General features: G+C 37.6%; 1 long non-coding RNA gene across 1 annotated transcript in view; it reads left to right on the top strand.

Annotated features, from left to right (window-relative positions):
• The first annotated feature begins 611 nt into the window (after window positions 1–611).
• LOC125005414 overlaps window positions 612–16,712 on the top strand; it is a 112,817-nt gene continuing 96,716 nt past the window's right edge. Inside the window, exons 1-2 of the long non-coding RNA XR_007112445.1 lie at window positions 612–759; window positions 1,616–1,717. This is a non-coding gene — a long non-coding RNA (uncharacterized LOC125005414). The remainder of the gene's footprint in view (window positions 760–1,615; window positions 1,718–16,712) is intronic.

Here is a 16,712-nt window from a genome sequence, read left to right as displayed (position 1 = left end):
ACTTTACTGTATAGTCTCATTGCTAATACTCTGATTGTGTTGCCTTTCCAGTCTGTTATTTGTGAGGCAGATTACGGAGAGACCTCCTGACATCCTTCTCCTCTAAAATTCAACTACACACGCAGGGCCTGTGGCGATAATAGGACGATGCCACATTAATTATGACTGGTCAACAGTTGGGCTTGTTCTCTTTTCTCCTGCGGTACATGTTCACAATATTGTGTGCAACGGATAACAAAAACATGGAGAAACTTCACAAAACAGTCCATAGTTTTCATTACAATAATGGTAGAATAATACATGAAGTCATGATGCTGCAGTCACTTTTCTGTCATTGTCACAGACTTTTTTTTCTAAGCCACAAGGCCCAATTCAACTTTGTAAACAAGAATCCTTATTCGAAAATGAAAGTGCCTTGATATTTTCAAGTTTCATAACTGTTGACACTGTATCTACATATATTAGTAATTATTTTATTTATTTATTTCAAAATAAACCGTTACAAACGCGGAAATAAACCGGAAAAAAAACGCGGAAGTGCGTTAGGCAATCAGAACGCAGACGTCGCTCAGAGGCTGGGTGACGCTGTAACGTCATGACGTAACGCGCACCGTTAAAAGTCAACTTGATAAATTAGTAGGAAGCAAGTAAATATCGAAGTAGAAGGCTAATAGTTTGTGCTTTGACAGTAGCTAACACACGCTAGGTAGTGTGGTCCTGCTCGCAGTTGGGTGACAGAGTGGAACTCCCCTCCAAGTGGTAAGTCGAGGTAAAAATAAATAAATAAATGATTTGCATTCAGGTGCTAGGCTAACGCACATACAGGTGAATTGGCCTAGAGCTAACGGAACTGGCATCAGCAAGCCAAGCAGTGACATTAGCTCAGAAGAGCTCAACTTAGCCTTTAGTTTTTTTTTACTTGTTTTTGGATTTGTGTTGTTAACTGTAATGGCTGATAAGATTACAAAAATACACTTAAAAGAGGTTTGCTGAAGTATTCACATTCTGTACCTAAATAAAAGTAGAAATACTTCACTAACTTTTATTTTTACTCTGGTAAAAGTAAAAGTCCTTTACTCAAGTAAAAGTAAGAAAGTACAGGCTCTGAAATGTACTTAAGTAGAAAATTATTTATTTATTTATTTTTTGCCATTAATGCTATTAATGAAACAGTACCTTGATTGATAATCTTACAACATCAAACAATTCTCTTAAATAAGGCTGTGGATGGGTAAGGTCTTGCTTTTCCAAATTTTCTGACGCATCACCATCGCCAACACTTCCAGGTTCACTTCCTTCCTCCATGCTCGCTAACTGTCCCTCTTCTTCTTTCGACTTTCCTTCTCCAGTCTGATGCTCCAGTCATGTCCGATCGTGTCACATCTCTTACGTCATGTCATGTGTAGAAGTTAAAAAATGTTTTATCCAATGTAAGGAGTAGAAAATACAGATATTTGTATGCAAATGTAAAAGTAAAACATTGTCACAAAAATAAATTCTCGAGTAAAGTACACATACCTAAAAAATCTACTTAAGCACATTAAGTGTGCTAACTATTTGTACTTTGTTACTTGTTATTGAACATTTAAATAATGAGATATGCTCTTTGTTACAGAAGTAACATGGACAGAAGTGATGGAAAGCCAACCCAACCCATTCCAGTATCGATGGAAGGAAGATCCAGGATGAAGAACCTCACTGCTCATCTGCTTTGGCGGTAGGATAAAAAAACAAACAAACAAACAACGCCACACTTCTGATTCTGTAGAGACTTGTATTTAAATTCTTTTCTCAAGACTGTCTACATCTACAATGCACAACAGACATCAACACTCCACAGGAAATCACATGTTAAGAAGGAGAAGTTTACTTCTGCTGTGTTGTTTTTTCAGACCTGTGAAGTAGCTCGTGTATTAATAAACTATATAAAGTGTTTATTCATTAGAAATACATTTTAAAAGTGAAATGACTTTAAGATGATACTTTATTATTGGTCCCCATTGGGGAAATTCAAAAAAGAGTTTTTTTAAGGCTTTCTATGAAATTTAATTTACGCCACAACACTATTGCTAAAATGCCTCCCAGGGATCTTCTATTCTCTGCATCCAGATCACTCGACCGGTGCCCAACTTTCACAGGACACTTACCTGCCCTTTTTATTTCCCAACACATTCCTTGCAGCAACTGAGGGACTTTGAATTTACATCCTTAGTCTGGTGTATTGTGCATTTGTAGCTGAGTCAGCGGAGTGGGAAAGAACTGATTTATGAAAGTTGTGAGTTGATTAGGTTTACTTTGCCTTTTTATTGAAATGGGCAGTGTGTTTGAATACAGTCACCATCCTTATATTGCATCCAATTTGGATTCCAACCTAGTTATATCAAGGTGCACAGTCTGACCGACGTAACTCAAAGTAACTCATTGCTTCATAACCCAGGATTTACTTTTGGTATTGAAAACTTTTTTATTTATTTTTTTGTTAAATGTGGTGCTCAGCAGCTCTGGTGCCCCACTACCTGCAGTATTGAGAGCTACTTGCTACTGTTTTATGGAAGAAATATCTTTGGTTTTTCACTTCATGACACTCTTTTTTAACTTTTTTTATTTTTAAGTAAAGGCAAAAATGTAGGCCTACTATTAAATTAAAAGTTGGGTTGCAAGCCCTTTTTGGAGAGTCACAACCCAACTCTGACTCAGGTCCAACACATGTGACTCCTTTACTGTTGTGATCAATGGAAAAATGATCTCCACAGACTAAAACTACTTTTTTTTTGCTGCTGTTTACATTTTTGTTTCTTCTGTCAAGATGGAAATTTTAACAATCAAGTGGTCATTCAATGAACTGCAGAACTTAATAGTTTGAGATTTTTCGCTTGGTTGTTTTAACAAGTCCTTCATATTAAATAAAGGGTAACAGTATGTTGTTTTTTTGGTACCCTCTAGAAAAGTCGATCTACCTGTAGAATGCAAAGGCAGTGTGGGTAGATTGCGTGCCATCAGAAAAAAATTGGAAAGAAAATGGAATTTCTTTCTGATGACCAAAACTTTGAAAACAGTGACAAAAAATACACTTACTGGATATTGCTCTTTGGTTAGCAGTTGAAAGCACATCAGTGGGTTCTATGTAAAGTTAAGACATAAACAGAGGGTATTCAAAAGGCATTTCCGTCAAACCATATCTGCCAGAGGCCATTTTACAACTCAAATGGATTCCTGTGGTGGAGTGGATTGAAGTGGAGGTGGTTTGACCGCAAGAATTAATATATACAAAGGGGGCTAAACAGCAGAATAGATTGCTGCCACAGTTGGTCATTTCACGGCTTGATTGATTGCTGGCATATTGTATTGCTCATACTGAGGTGATTAATCCGTCTTCGGATAGTTTAGAACCTCTGTGTCTCTGACTTGTTTGCCTTGCCAGCGATGCCGTTGAACACAAATATATGTCACTTTTCTTCTAATTCCAATTTTTCTTTTAATCCCTCTCTAAATACCCTTGTCCTTTCTCCTTGTGCGTGGATGCCTGCGCACACATCTGTGAGCGAGAGGGTGACAGTATGTCTGAGTGACTGTTATTAACCTTGCATTGTTTACTCAGCCTTACATATATGCATGAGGTGGCGGTCCGTAATTCCACACTGATAATAACCATTTAAAATTTCAGACAGAAAATGAAACCTGTCAAAAACATACACAATTGAAATTTGTTAAATTAATGAGATGAAAAGAATATGAAAGGGCGGCAGCAGGTAGACCAGATGACGGGGTCAATGGGAGACACTATAAAACTGATCATGATTGATGATGACAGATTGGAACATTTGTGCAGGCAGAGGAGGATTCATTGGAAAATTAGTAACCACGGTTAAATCATTTTGTATCCAACAACATGAGTATGCATATACAGTTTCTATTTTATAAGAACATTGATATTTCAAGTGAAAACATTCCACAACAGCACAACTGGAAGTTTGAATATTTCATGCAGATATTTTCTCCCTCATTTTATCCTATAAAAATGATAATGGTTTCATATATATACAGCATATGTACAATATAAATGGGAAATCAGCCTAGTTGAAGTGGAGAGCCCCGACTATACACATTGTAATTACATCCACTCCTATCCTGGGAGCCATGTTTCAAGATGTAGATTGAGTGTTCGACAGATGACTTCCGTGACTGTTGATTTTATTTCCTCACGAGCAGCCGTGCGGTAATCTGCAGGTCAGAGCACATTTTCATAAATAACTTGGTTCGAGATATTCCTGCTGCTAGGAATGATATTGCAAAATACTCTGTTAAATTTGTGGAGTTTATAAAAAATAATTGGACATCTGGGCAGTCATTTACCCTTAATAGGCTTCCAGTGGAAATTCTGACACGGTGTTCCTCTGCACTGCTGATACTACTGGGAAAGAAGAAATACATTATTTATTAAATGCTATTACTTCTTCAGCTAATAATTATAGGAGTCCATACTGTAGAGATTTTTTTTTATCCCTATCAGGCATAACATTATGACCACCTTCCTTATGTTCTGTCAGTATCCCTTTCGCCTCCTGTGGTGTCTGGCAACAGAATATTGTTAGTGGGGGGCTTTGGGTGAGTGGAGGGGGCTCTGTGGGTCAGGCTTGTTCCAGTGCATCTCACAGATACTTGATCAGCTGATAAGTAATTTGAATATTTTGTGAAAGATAAAAACAGTTAAAAGTTCCTTGTTTTATGGACAAGGAACCTGCAGACAGCAGTCTAAAAATAAACCTCAATATATTAATTTCTCTTTAGCCATGCAGCCACAAGGTCATTAACATAGACGTGGCTTAATTTCTAGATAATTTGTTATTCCCAAATTGCAACACATGGTTAAGAGACTTGTTGGGACTTTGATGCCCAAAGCATAACCTCCCTTCACCCCCCACGTCTGGCAGAATGTCATGATCAGAGCCATGGACAGCAGCAGGAGGCAGTATGCAAATATGCATCCAAAAAGCCATTAAAACACAGAAGATGAGCAAACAAATGAGCCATACACCATCATAAGTAGGTACACACAAACCTTAATTCACATATACATAAAAGGTATAGATCCACTTTAATTACCTACATTTATCTCAGAAATCATTGGCGGGGATGTGTGACGTACTCTACATTGGTTCTATGGAATGGTGATTAGCAGCCTCTGTTTATCATAAATTAATAAGGCCAGATAATATGATAATCCTGCATTAGCCCCACAGCAGGGGGATTTACAGCACTAAAGAAGATAGCGTGATACCAAAAGCATGAATAAAAAAAAGCAATCTATAATAAATAAGTAAATACAAAACAGCTACAAGTAAATAAGTAAACAGACTAAATGTTGGAGTTTACATTATTGCTCATAAGAAATATTCACATTGCACTTTTGCATTTATATATGATACTGCATGTGAGTGAATTTTGTTTTGATGTCTGTGTATAGTCTCCTGAGCTCAGTGTTTATTATAAATAAGTAAGTGACTGAGCAATTCAAAGTCAAATTGCAGCCCATCTCAAATCATTACCTTCCACTATCTCAAACTCTTTCTGAACAGACCGGCCAACTAACATAAGTTAGTTTTAGGTAGTTAGACTATGCTTTGTCCCAGCCCAACAGTTTCTGAGTAACTGATAATATCAGCCAATTCATTTGATAATTTATAAAGTTGATAACATGATCAAGTTACTCATCCCAACAATGGCCCAGAGATAATTTACATTCAAGATATCAGATAATATCAAACATGCTTGATGCATATCAGGTAGGTATCTAAGAGGTTCCAAATGGATTGAGTCCACTGCATTATTCTAAGTCTTATGTACCATTAAAAGACATTAAGAAAGTTTATGTTATCTGGGAAAGCCACTGCAATACTAACCAAGGCTATGGTAACTTTTGAAGTATTGCTTTAGAAAAAGTTAATTAGAACTGACAATTTTAAAAAATATGTACGCAGTTGTGCAAAAAAATGTTTTTGATACTCGCTTGAGGTGTTTTCTTTTCTCGCCTTTTCAAAACACTTACTGGACTTTATGGGAGATGGAAATACTTTTACTGAATGAGTTATAAACTAGTCGACTGTAAGCGGTTTCTGCTTCTGCAGAAGAATAATTTCTCCTTTGTGTATGTTCCACATCTTTGCTGTATGGTTCTTGCTGCATGCATTAGGATCATTTCTTTGTGTCTGTGCGCAGCAGAAATTATGGCCATTGATAGCTTACGTGTAAGAACTTGACTATTTGAGATAAAAACAAGAAGCTGCAGCCCTTTTTCTCCTAGATTGTCAAAGGGGAGTGGTTTTGTAGTTTTTGGGGATTTTATTCTTAATTTGCAACCTCTACATTTTTTTATTGTGTTGTTGCCATTTGTAGTCTATGATGCCACCTGCTGATCGCTCTGTTCAGTTCAGGCTTGTTTGCTCGTAACTAGTTGAGGAAACGCACCTAATGTTCAGTTTCTTTTGCTTTTTTACAATATTTCCCTTCAATTTGCTTGAGCACTGCAAGAATGTTTAGCTAATGACAACATGTCAGATTCTTGAACCACAACATATTACATATATTCATAAAGAGCTAATTTGCTTTGGGTGATTTGTTAGAAATATAATTCTGCCTGCTTGGTATTTATTTGTCGATTCATTTAAGATATCATGTCAAGCTATAGCTGTTGTTGAAGTCCATACTGAGATGAGAAAAAACCCTGCAGTGTCAAGGTCATGTCCTTGGTACTGTATGACTGTACATACTAACACAGTTTTAAATTAGACCTTTACATTTACAGCATTTATTAATTTCCTTAATCAGTTACCTGAAATGATAAGCACTTGACAAAACCGCTACCGAGTTTAATGTCTTACAGTGGATTTTATCTTACTTTCTGTATCAAGATGATACTGCTTTGAAGGCATTTTTCTGTAGAAAATAAATAAATAAATGAATAAAAAAATGCAGCCGTGTCAAAGTCGGCATGATGTGATGCAGCAAGACTTGACCACATGCATAGGAAGAAATCTGCCAATCCTGCACTTTTGTGCTTGTTACTTACCCCTGACCTGCTCTTAAAAAATATAGTCAGCAGCATTGCAGCACCTCTAATGATGTGTAATCACACTGGTTTCCTGCATAATGCCTTCAGTGTTGGGAGAGACCATCAAGAACCACTGATATCCAGGGACATTTTAGGCAGATGGTGATACTCTACTTCACTTAACAGAAAAAGCCAGAGAAGACATATTTTCATGCCTCGATAAATAGACCACTGAACACAGTCACAGTTGGAATAGGGTGTCATGAATTTGCCTAATTTCCTGATGATTTTATGCCGTACCGCGTGTTGAAAGTCGTGAATGGCTTTGATCGATGTTTCTCCTTACGTGCTCTATGTATTCCATCATCTCCCTAAGAGCTGGGAGAGAAACCATCAAAGTTATTCATGTCAATCTCTAAGCTCTTTTGAAAAAAATGAAATAGTGAGGAAAGGCTGTTTGAAAACTCATATCCATGTTTGCTTATGCTCATTTCATTCCGCCTGTACTCCATTCTGTTTCAAGGCAACTGAAAGCCAAGTAGAGCCACAGTTGAATTCAAATGTAGATGCAATTAAATGCAAAAAGAGTGGGATGTTTATGTATTACAGACTTCTCTGTGTCAATACGAGACTATTGACTACACTGTAGAAGACGCATTAAATGTGATCTGGAATAACCCGAGCTCTAACCCCCAAACACCTATGGTAAATTAAGCAATTAAAAAGTGTAATAGGAGTTTCCTTTCAAAGTAGTACAATTAAAGAAATTAAGACACCATGAACAAAAACTGTTTACCATTAGCCACATGAGCATTATAAGTATTTAGTCTTAAATACCCAACAACTACCAAATAGATGGGTTTGAAGTTTGGTAAAAGAAAAGAAAAGAATGGTCCCCATGGGATGAATCCTAATGACTTTACGTGTAGTCTCATCATCTAGTGAAACTTTTAGTTTGTTCCATATGCTGACATGCTGCTTGGGCTTCAGTGTACACATCTGAGGCTTATTTTTTACTGAAAGCAGCCGCTTATACTTAGGGTTTTGTTTAGTCAATAAAATGAGCCAATGTAACCATCCGGATTAAGTTGCAGAATTAAGTGCATTTCAGTGATTAAAGGTTAATTTCAAGGCCAAATTAGAGTCTATTTGTTCTGCAGTGTTTCTGGAAAAGGTTACAAGACCACATCTAAAGAGTTTGGAATCCGCAAATCCACAGCATTGTGAACAAATGGAGGAGATTTAAGCTGACTGTTATCATTGAGAGGAATGGTTGACCAACAAAGATCACTCCAAGACACAGAATAGTCAGAGAGGTCACAAAGGAACCTAGAGTAGCTTCTAAGCAAATAAAGGCCTTCCTCACATTGTGTAATGCTATTGTTCATGAATCCACCATCAGGAGAACACGGAACAACCATTTGGTGAATGACAGAGTGGGAAGGATAAATCCACTGCTCTGTCCATCTGTTGTTAAACATCAACTAAGAGAAAAGCACTGCATTCCAGCATCTAAACGTCACCCCAAGAACAGTAGTTATCTACAAAAGAATGGAATGGTTGGAGAAGAACAGAATTAATGGTTTGGAAAGGCCCAGTTAAAGTCCTGACCTTAATCCAATAGAAATGTTGTGAAAAAACTTCCAAACATTATAGAACTAAAGTTCTTCATTGAAGAAAGGGTTAAATTTCCAGCAGTTACCATAAACTTTCAGTCAGTGTTATTGCTGCCCAAAGGGGTCACAGCAGATACTGAAAACAAGATATGTATGAATGACAATATATCTGTTTCATGTTTTTGATTACGTTCTCTTTGTCCACTGTCGGAACTAGTCAGAAAAATCTGTTAATGTTTTGAGTAATTTTTATGCAGAAATGTAGAAAATTTTGAGGAGCACAAAAACTCTTGCTGTGTGTGTGGTTTGGTGCAGGGGAGTGAAGTCCAGGTTACATTAATATGAATCAAGCAGTCAGTGTTTGTGTTAGCTAGCAGCTGTTTGAGTCCCCAAGTGCTCATCCCAAGAAGCACCTTGGTCCCCATCAAGTGGTTGCGTTGCTGCAATGAGGTGCATCATGGTGACTTTTAATTTCCCCCTTCACCACATCATATTTGCAGCAGGCCAGGGAGGGGAGGAAGTAGATCCCCAGATTATTTCCATCTATAATTTCTTATCTGATTGTGTGACCCCCCCACACACACACACACACACACACACACACACTCCCGCAGGCACTGCCTTTAACTCCCTGGGTGTACCACCAATCTAGATATTGAATTTGAGAGGAGGAAATTGAAAATGCAATGCATGCATTTTCAATTTCAGTTTTTCTTTCCAATAAGACAATTTTGTTGTAGGGCCTTAAAAGGCTTCGGTGTGGAACTCCCGCACACTCGATACCCTCCACGACCTTGACACCTACACCTGACTGCTGCCCTTCAAAACCCCTACGAGCATCTCCCTGTCTGCTTTCCCCACCCCGTTAAAGAGCTCTAGATCTTAAAAACAGCCAATTTCCTAGCCAAAGTGTGCCACCTGCTTTTGGCAGCTGGAAGCCCTGGAAAATGTAGATAAATGAACAGAGCCACCTGAGGGATTTTATGAATCTACTGCTGCTTGGCAGATTTATTTGCTCCCCGCCACAGAGAGCCGCACTGGTAAGCACAGATTACAGTGTACAGCACAATTGCCCCTGCCTATTCTCCTGTCCTACACTCCGTGTGTCCAGCCTTACCAGCACTGAGAGGTTGTTGACCTGTAATTCATCAGTATTTTAAATTGTAAACTGCAGCCTTTTGTTTTTCTACCCCCCCCCCCCCCCCCCCCCCCCCCCACCTCATCATTTCAGCTCCGGAACAGATTGTATAGTGCCCTTGGGAAGCTATGAATATGTTTGTTTAGTGCCTGATCTAATCTTACATCATTATGCAGAGGGGTATTTGAGTAAATCTTATAGAACTGTAATTAGATTTTTATCAAATACACTGCATTGTACTATCCATTATGTGCATGTAAATATGTTAAGCTGTGCAATAGTTTATCGCAGACAAATTCACCGTGGCTGCTCTGTTCTGTATTTGATTTACCATAATATTTATTTAATAATAATATATTAGTTTTTTATTATTAATTAATTTATGTTTTGAATTATGTTTCCATCATTTGGCTTTAAAATCAAAGCAAATGATTTGAGCAATATCACAACTGCTGCAAGTTAGAATTTGGGACATGCTGACGCAATGAATAGGGAGTGAGTCCACCATAAACTGTAGAAAATATAGATGACACTTTGTTCCACTGGTCAAACTGAGACTGAAATCCCAGGGATATGGTGGTGCCATCTTGCGAGTTTGGAGTCTGTGCAGTACGGTTCAACAGTGGAGCCACATAGTCAATGACTCACCCACAATTCCTCTAGACTCATTCCTGTTACCGTTTATTACTGGGCTCTGCTCGACCTCCACCAGTTATAAAGAAATGTTGGATTATACGCTGTGCTTTATTATTTATTTATTTTCCCTCTACTCTCACGGCCATGTGGGACAACTTCACGCAGCGGCAAATGTTAGTCATCCTGGTGCACATTAGCATTATACTGTATTAACTACCGAAAATGACAGAAACTGTCATTGGAAAAATTTGACGTGTACTTTAGTGTTTTAGTTTGGCCCAAGCTTCGTCCACTTACACTGAGGAGGTGGGGATTATGACCTACTGCAGACAGACACTCTGTTTGCTTTGTATTCCCATTTGAGGATTTATCATGGCATCCACTTAATATACAGTCTATAGCGTAGACCTATGTATTAGAGGGGGCCAAGGAATGATAAGTCAACTGCACGGGTCACATCATTCATACTGACTTATATTTACTTAATTACATTTAATAGATTTAGTTTGTTTAGTAGTTAGGATATGTATTTGTTAGGCTTTGGTTCTTCAACTATAATGACAGTAATACTATTGACCATATCCATGTGACCTTTAAATTAAATACTATACTTTCTGTAAGCTAAGTTTATTTATTACCATAAAACTGGTTAATAATACAGTTAAAATGGGAATAAATGGGAATAATTATGTTGCCCCTAATTTTTTTTGGTTATGCTAACAAGAACAAGTTTGTCCATTAATATTAGCTGTACATGAAACCAACCATCACAACTTATATTTGATGTAGCTATTTTCTGTAAGTTGTTTTGGACCCCACAATAGCCACTGAAATACTAAGAGAGCTACATCACTAGGCTACCTGACCTCATTACGCTGAATCATGTAAATTAAAAACACACTTGAGAGCTTACATTGCATTTCAAATTAATTACGAAGGATAAATGATTCACTGTCTATAAAACATCACTCAATTACAATGATTACGTCCTCTAATGACATGTATTATGTCATTTTGTATAAATCTCATTGACTTTAATTTATTTTGCACCTGAATGCACTTCAAGTGCTGCAAAATTGAAGTTGAGCCCCCTCCCTTTACAGACCTTTTAATTAGGTCATGTTTCAGATATTAATACACAGCACTTAGTGAGTCACTGGCAAAAGGAGTTCAGTCAGTGATAGACACCTACTGCTCCTACGTCTGCAGAGAGTGAGGCACCTGTGTAGCTTTTTTAAATCAAAGTTCTTAATTTAGCCTCAGAAAATTAAAAGATTGAAAACAAGATTGTTTAAGGTTTGAGATGGATGTTGGTATTAACAGGAAAGCTGTGTTCTAGTTGTTACAGAAGAGGGCCGCTGATCTACAGATGGATGTGTTAAATGCATTTCTGTACTGGACCAATAATGCTGTTTTTACATTTACATTTTACATTTAACAGAATTTTACATTTAAATGTAAGAACCTTCTGATAATATGTCCTAATGGTTATAATTACTCTTGAAATAATTAGAAGAAATAACCATTTGCCAGCAAGTCTAGTTTGTTTTTCTGTGTATTCAACTCCATATTCTCAGTATGTGTGCGTACAGCAATGTTAATCAGGTCATTTTAGTTTTTGTAATGACTTAGACATTCATAATCATAATGCCAATCATGATGGTGGCTGATGCTGTGAAAGCAAAACACAAATATGCAGATGTTTAAAAGTTAGGCTCAGAGAGTCAGCCTAAATAGCTCTGAAAAGATTCAGTCTTCCATTGAACCTTCAAGTACCTGTAATTTTCTTCACTGATTATGCATCATTCATCGTTATCAAGTCTAATTTATTTATAGAGTGCTTTTACCAAATGGGCAGAAAGTTGTTTTCCGAGACCAAAAGCATAAATACGGATAATAGCAAGATATTAATAAGCATGTCACTATTAAAATGGTGTCCTGTGTGAGTGACTGGGGCTCTAAGCATTTACAGCTGTGTGCAAGGCAAAAGGAGAGTGCTAGGCAACACCAGAGTGTGCAAGCATAACAGTTTAAATTCTAAGACTGCTAGGAAAGATGGCAAGAGAAAAGAAAAAAAGGAACACAAAACCACAGTTGTCACAAAGACTGAAGACATCTTTCCATTCAGATAAAAAAATGCAGTAATGTCGTCATTGTTTCCAAGGCAGTAATGCCTCGGAAACAATGTTTTGGTGCAAAAGGGAGAAAAACAACTGATCTTTTACGATGAAGATAAACACACACATACACACACACACATAAAGCAGTTTAGCCACTATATTTTTTTAATTATTATAATGACAATGCTGCAATGTATGGCAATATTTAATGGATGTATCTTCAAGCATTTTCACATCTGCATTGTGTAGATTTATTTGCTGTCTGTGACCTTGTGTCCATGAATGGATGAAAGTTTCTCTTGCCTAAGAACTAACAACAGCTGCTATTGGGCCTCTTGAATACATGAACCTTAACAAAGGGATTCTAGGCAACATCGCATTGACCCCAAAGCATCGGCTCTTAAGAATATGAATGATCTGTTTTTAATTATTTACCACAGAGACACGACATGCCAAGGTAGTCATTCATAGTACAGGGTTCCTTGTCGGTGCAATAGTTTTCAACCTGCTTGTAGAGGTACATATTATGTTCAGGGACCAGATGAACTTAGAACAGTAGAGTGTGTTTATAGGCTGAAACACTCTATCTACACTTATTAGCGTTTTTAATGCTGTGCATGATCTGTGTTTGCTGCAATAATTTACATGTACTATAACTCAAATACAGAAATACAATTCTTTTCAAAGGCTTTCATTTGTGGAAATAACAAAAATCAGTATGAATAAAAAGAAAAGAGATTTAGTTATCAAGGTTTTAGGGAAAAGCTAAAGAAAAAAAACTCATGTATCACCACTCTTTGTCTTTCAAGCAGTTTTCTAAGCTACCAGGATGTTTGGTAATGTGTGGAGAACTTGCAACCTCTTCTGTGGATTTTGTCAGTCTGGCTGTCTTCTTGATGTGGACATCAAGACTCTGTGGGGGTTGGACCATGTGGTGCAGTACTCCTTGTTCTTCTTGTGGCTCGAGATTGTTCTTAATGCCTGGATGTTTGGACTTGGTGCTCTCCCGCAGAAGGAATTTGAGCATGATCAAATGTTTCGGCGATAATACTGTGTGATTATTGAGACTCTGAACAACTACGGTGGATAGGTCTTCACCATACTGTGTATTTTAAAAGCAGTCAACATGCTTATTGTGGTCATATCAGCCTTAAATAAAACCCTGAATGCGGCAAGGCACTCTACAATTCGAAAAAGCCAGACAGTGTGTACATAGTTTCATCTGACCTCAGGAGCCTCCTTTGTGACTTGTACCTAAAGTTGTAGACATAAATCATTATATATCATGTGACAACTCTACCAACAACAACCCTGCAGCCATAGATGCTAAATTAACTAAAACTCTGTGCGTGACTTCAAAATCAGATTAGCAAACTCTGCAGTTCAAAAATGATCACATACGTGATCAATAAGACACTCTTTCTCTCTTCTCCCTTAACATCTGCCTGTATTTAATAGTATTTCTGTAACCTGCATTTATTATATTAAATGGTTTAATTGTAGAAAAAAAAAAATACGTTGAAAATGTCACAGTCTCTACAGGGTACACTCTATACCAGGGCTATTCAACTACAAATTCAGTTGGGCCGCATTTTAAAACTGAGATCTTTTAAAACCAAAAGTGCCCACATTTACGGTAATAAAATAGTTTCGCATTTCAAATAAAATAAATGTATCTGACATAGGAACAACAAAACCATTACCATGTTGGTTGTGCTTTACTCTGTCCACATACGAATACTCCATAGGGGCATAGGGGTTGTGTTGGGGCAGAGCTAAGGCAGCCTGGACGTTGAGATCTGCCCACCCAACACTCCATACCGTGTTAGCCCAGGCTACCAAGCAAGGCTAATCGCTTGTGCTAGCAGCTGGCTAACATGGTGCCTTGCTCCCGGTGTCGTGCTGCTTGTCCCGCCTAAAATATAATAACTCAGTAATGAAGTGATGACTTTGTTCTCTGTCCAGGTGAGAAGTCCTGATAGTCCAGTTCTTCTTACTAAAGTAAGAATTACATCGCAAATTACCTGCCTATAATTCTCACAACACAGAGGTTGTCTGATGCTAATCCAGTGTGAATAGACATCTCTGTGATTTAGGGGTGAGTTTTTACTTTTTTGCGACTTTTGTTTGATTTGCAGCTTTTTTTCTGCCTCCTGTTACTTAAGAATAATAAAAGATGTGTTATAAATCAAGGTTTGGACAGGTGTTAGAGCTCCAAGTTGAGATGTTGCTACACTGCTACATGAAACCATTAAATCAACTATTAATGTGTTGATCTTTAAAGGTGGAGCTGATTTAAATACCGCCAGATCGTTTCTTCCCCAGGTATCAAAAGAATCAAAAATATATATTTTTATCATCCATTATAATTTGCAAAGTAATTGAAACTGTCTCTGACATGCAGTTGAGTGAGACAGGAAGTAGCAGAGCCATAACAACGGAACGTGAACTTAAGTAAAACACAGAAAAGTTTGTCATGTGAATGCACCACATGAAACACAGACATAGGGGGTTACGGTTTGTATCAGTAGTTTAATGCTCTGCATCGTGGGTTGGTTGCTACCTGGAGTGCCGCATTCGCTTTGTGATCTATTGTGGGAATTTCACATACATTCCTGTGAAATGCCTATTGTCTATGTTTTGTTTTTGTTTGTTTGTTTTTTTTTTTTTTTTTTTTTGACTGAAACACCAGCTGGGCCACTTGGACATTACTTCTGGGTCGCATGTGGGCCACATGCCGCCAGTTGAATAGGCCTGCTCTATACAATCGTATTGTTGCGCTACAGTCATACCCACATGCTGAACACCACTAAAGTTAATAGACTTATGGAAAGGCAAGTTGAGTCTGTTCCCATATTGAGTGCTCTTATGGGATATCGTTTAATGCTATCACCAATTACTTGTATATCGGAAGTGGTTAAACTACTACTGGAGCAGACACTGGCTAAAGGCATGGCAGACACAGTGTCTGCTTTAAACTTCCTCATTTATATTTATATATCACTGTTGCTCCTAAGTTCATGCAGAGAGAGAAAGTGTGGGGACTCATTATGAGAGAAATAATTTTGTCTGCCTACCTGCTGGCATTAAATATTGCATTTAGAAAAAAGTGAGATTGAAAGCAAGTCTAATCCACGTTATGAATAAATGTAATCATCGCATACATCTTTGTCACTGGTAACGTATGTACTTTTCTATATCCTTCGCTGTAAAACGATGTTAACGTGTTGATTCAGAAAAGATGTAATGTATATGTGAAGTCTCACAATTTCCTAAAATGTACATCTTAGGTTTTGGCTCAAAACACTGCACATATCATTTGTTCTACCATGTCTGTGTACCCCCTGCTATTGCCCTGTTCTGAACAGGCTTTTTGAGTGTCTGCTGTTTTTCGGCCGACACTGCTCGGTGCATGAGTGGCAGAGGGGAGTCGCACATTTGACCGCATACCATCTGACAGAGACATGACTGAGGACATTTTCTTTCAGTTACATGTATTACAGCTAAGGAATAGCTGCAGTTTTAACGTGCTGTATCTAGAGCAGGTTGTCCATGAACCAGAGGATTAGCTGTTCGATTTTCCCCACATGAAACACATGTCAAAGTGTCCTTGAACAGGACAATGCATGTTGAGTTGCTCCCAGTACTTTCTGTTCTCTCGCAATATGTTTTTTTTTTTTTCTTTTTAATTTTTTTTTCCTTCTGTAGGTTTCATCTTTATTTTATTTATTTAGCACTTTGCAAGCAAGAATGTCATCGTATGGTCTAAATACCAGTTTTCATTATGCTCTTAAATCTCGGATGTGTGTGCTGATGTGAGGTATATGTGACACTAGGACTGTATAGCGTAGTGGCAGTAAATGGAAAAGCGCAATAAAAACGCAAGGCCATTAACCATATTTGGAGCTAATAGAAGAGAAGCAATCATATGTAACTATTCTTCTCAAATACAGTTGTGTAATAACATGTTGGCTTCCTAATGTCTTACAATTTTTCCATTTTGTAGCTTGTTGCTAATGTTGATTGGAGTTTGGTGGTGAATGGCTATTTTCAAATTCACCTGCTTACAGAGAAATATTTATGCAATAATGTGCTTTCATTGTAAGTGATATGTGACAAACTTCATGTCTCATTCTGTGTTTAAATGTTTTCTA

The sequence above is a fragment of the Mugil cephalus genome, chromosome 3, assembly GCF_022458985.1.
Source record: "Mugil cephalus isolate CIBA_MC_2020 chromosome 3, CIBA_Mcephalus_1.1, whole genome shotgun sequence".
NCBI lineage: Eukaryota > Metazoa > Chordata > Actinopteri > Mugiliformes > Mugilidae > Mugil > Mugil cephalus.
The sequence above is the reverse complement of the archived record's forward strand: the minus strand, read 5'-3'. Positions and strand labels throughout refer to the sequence as shown.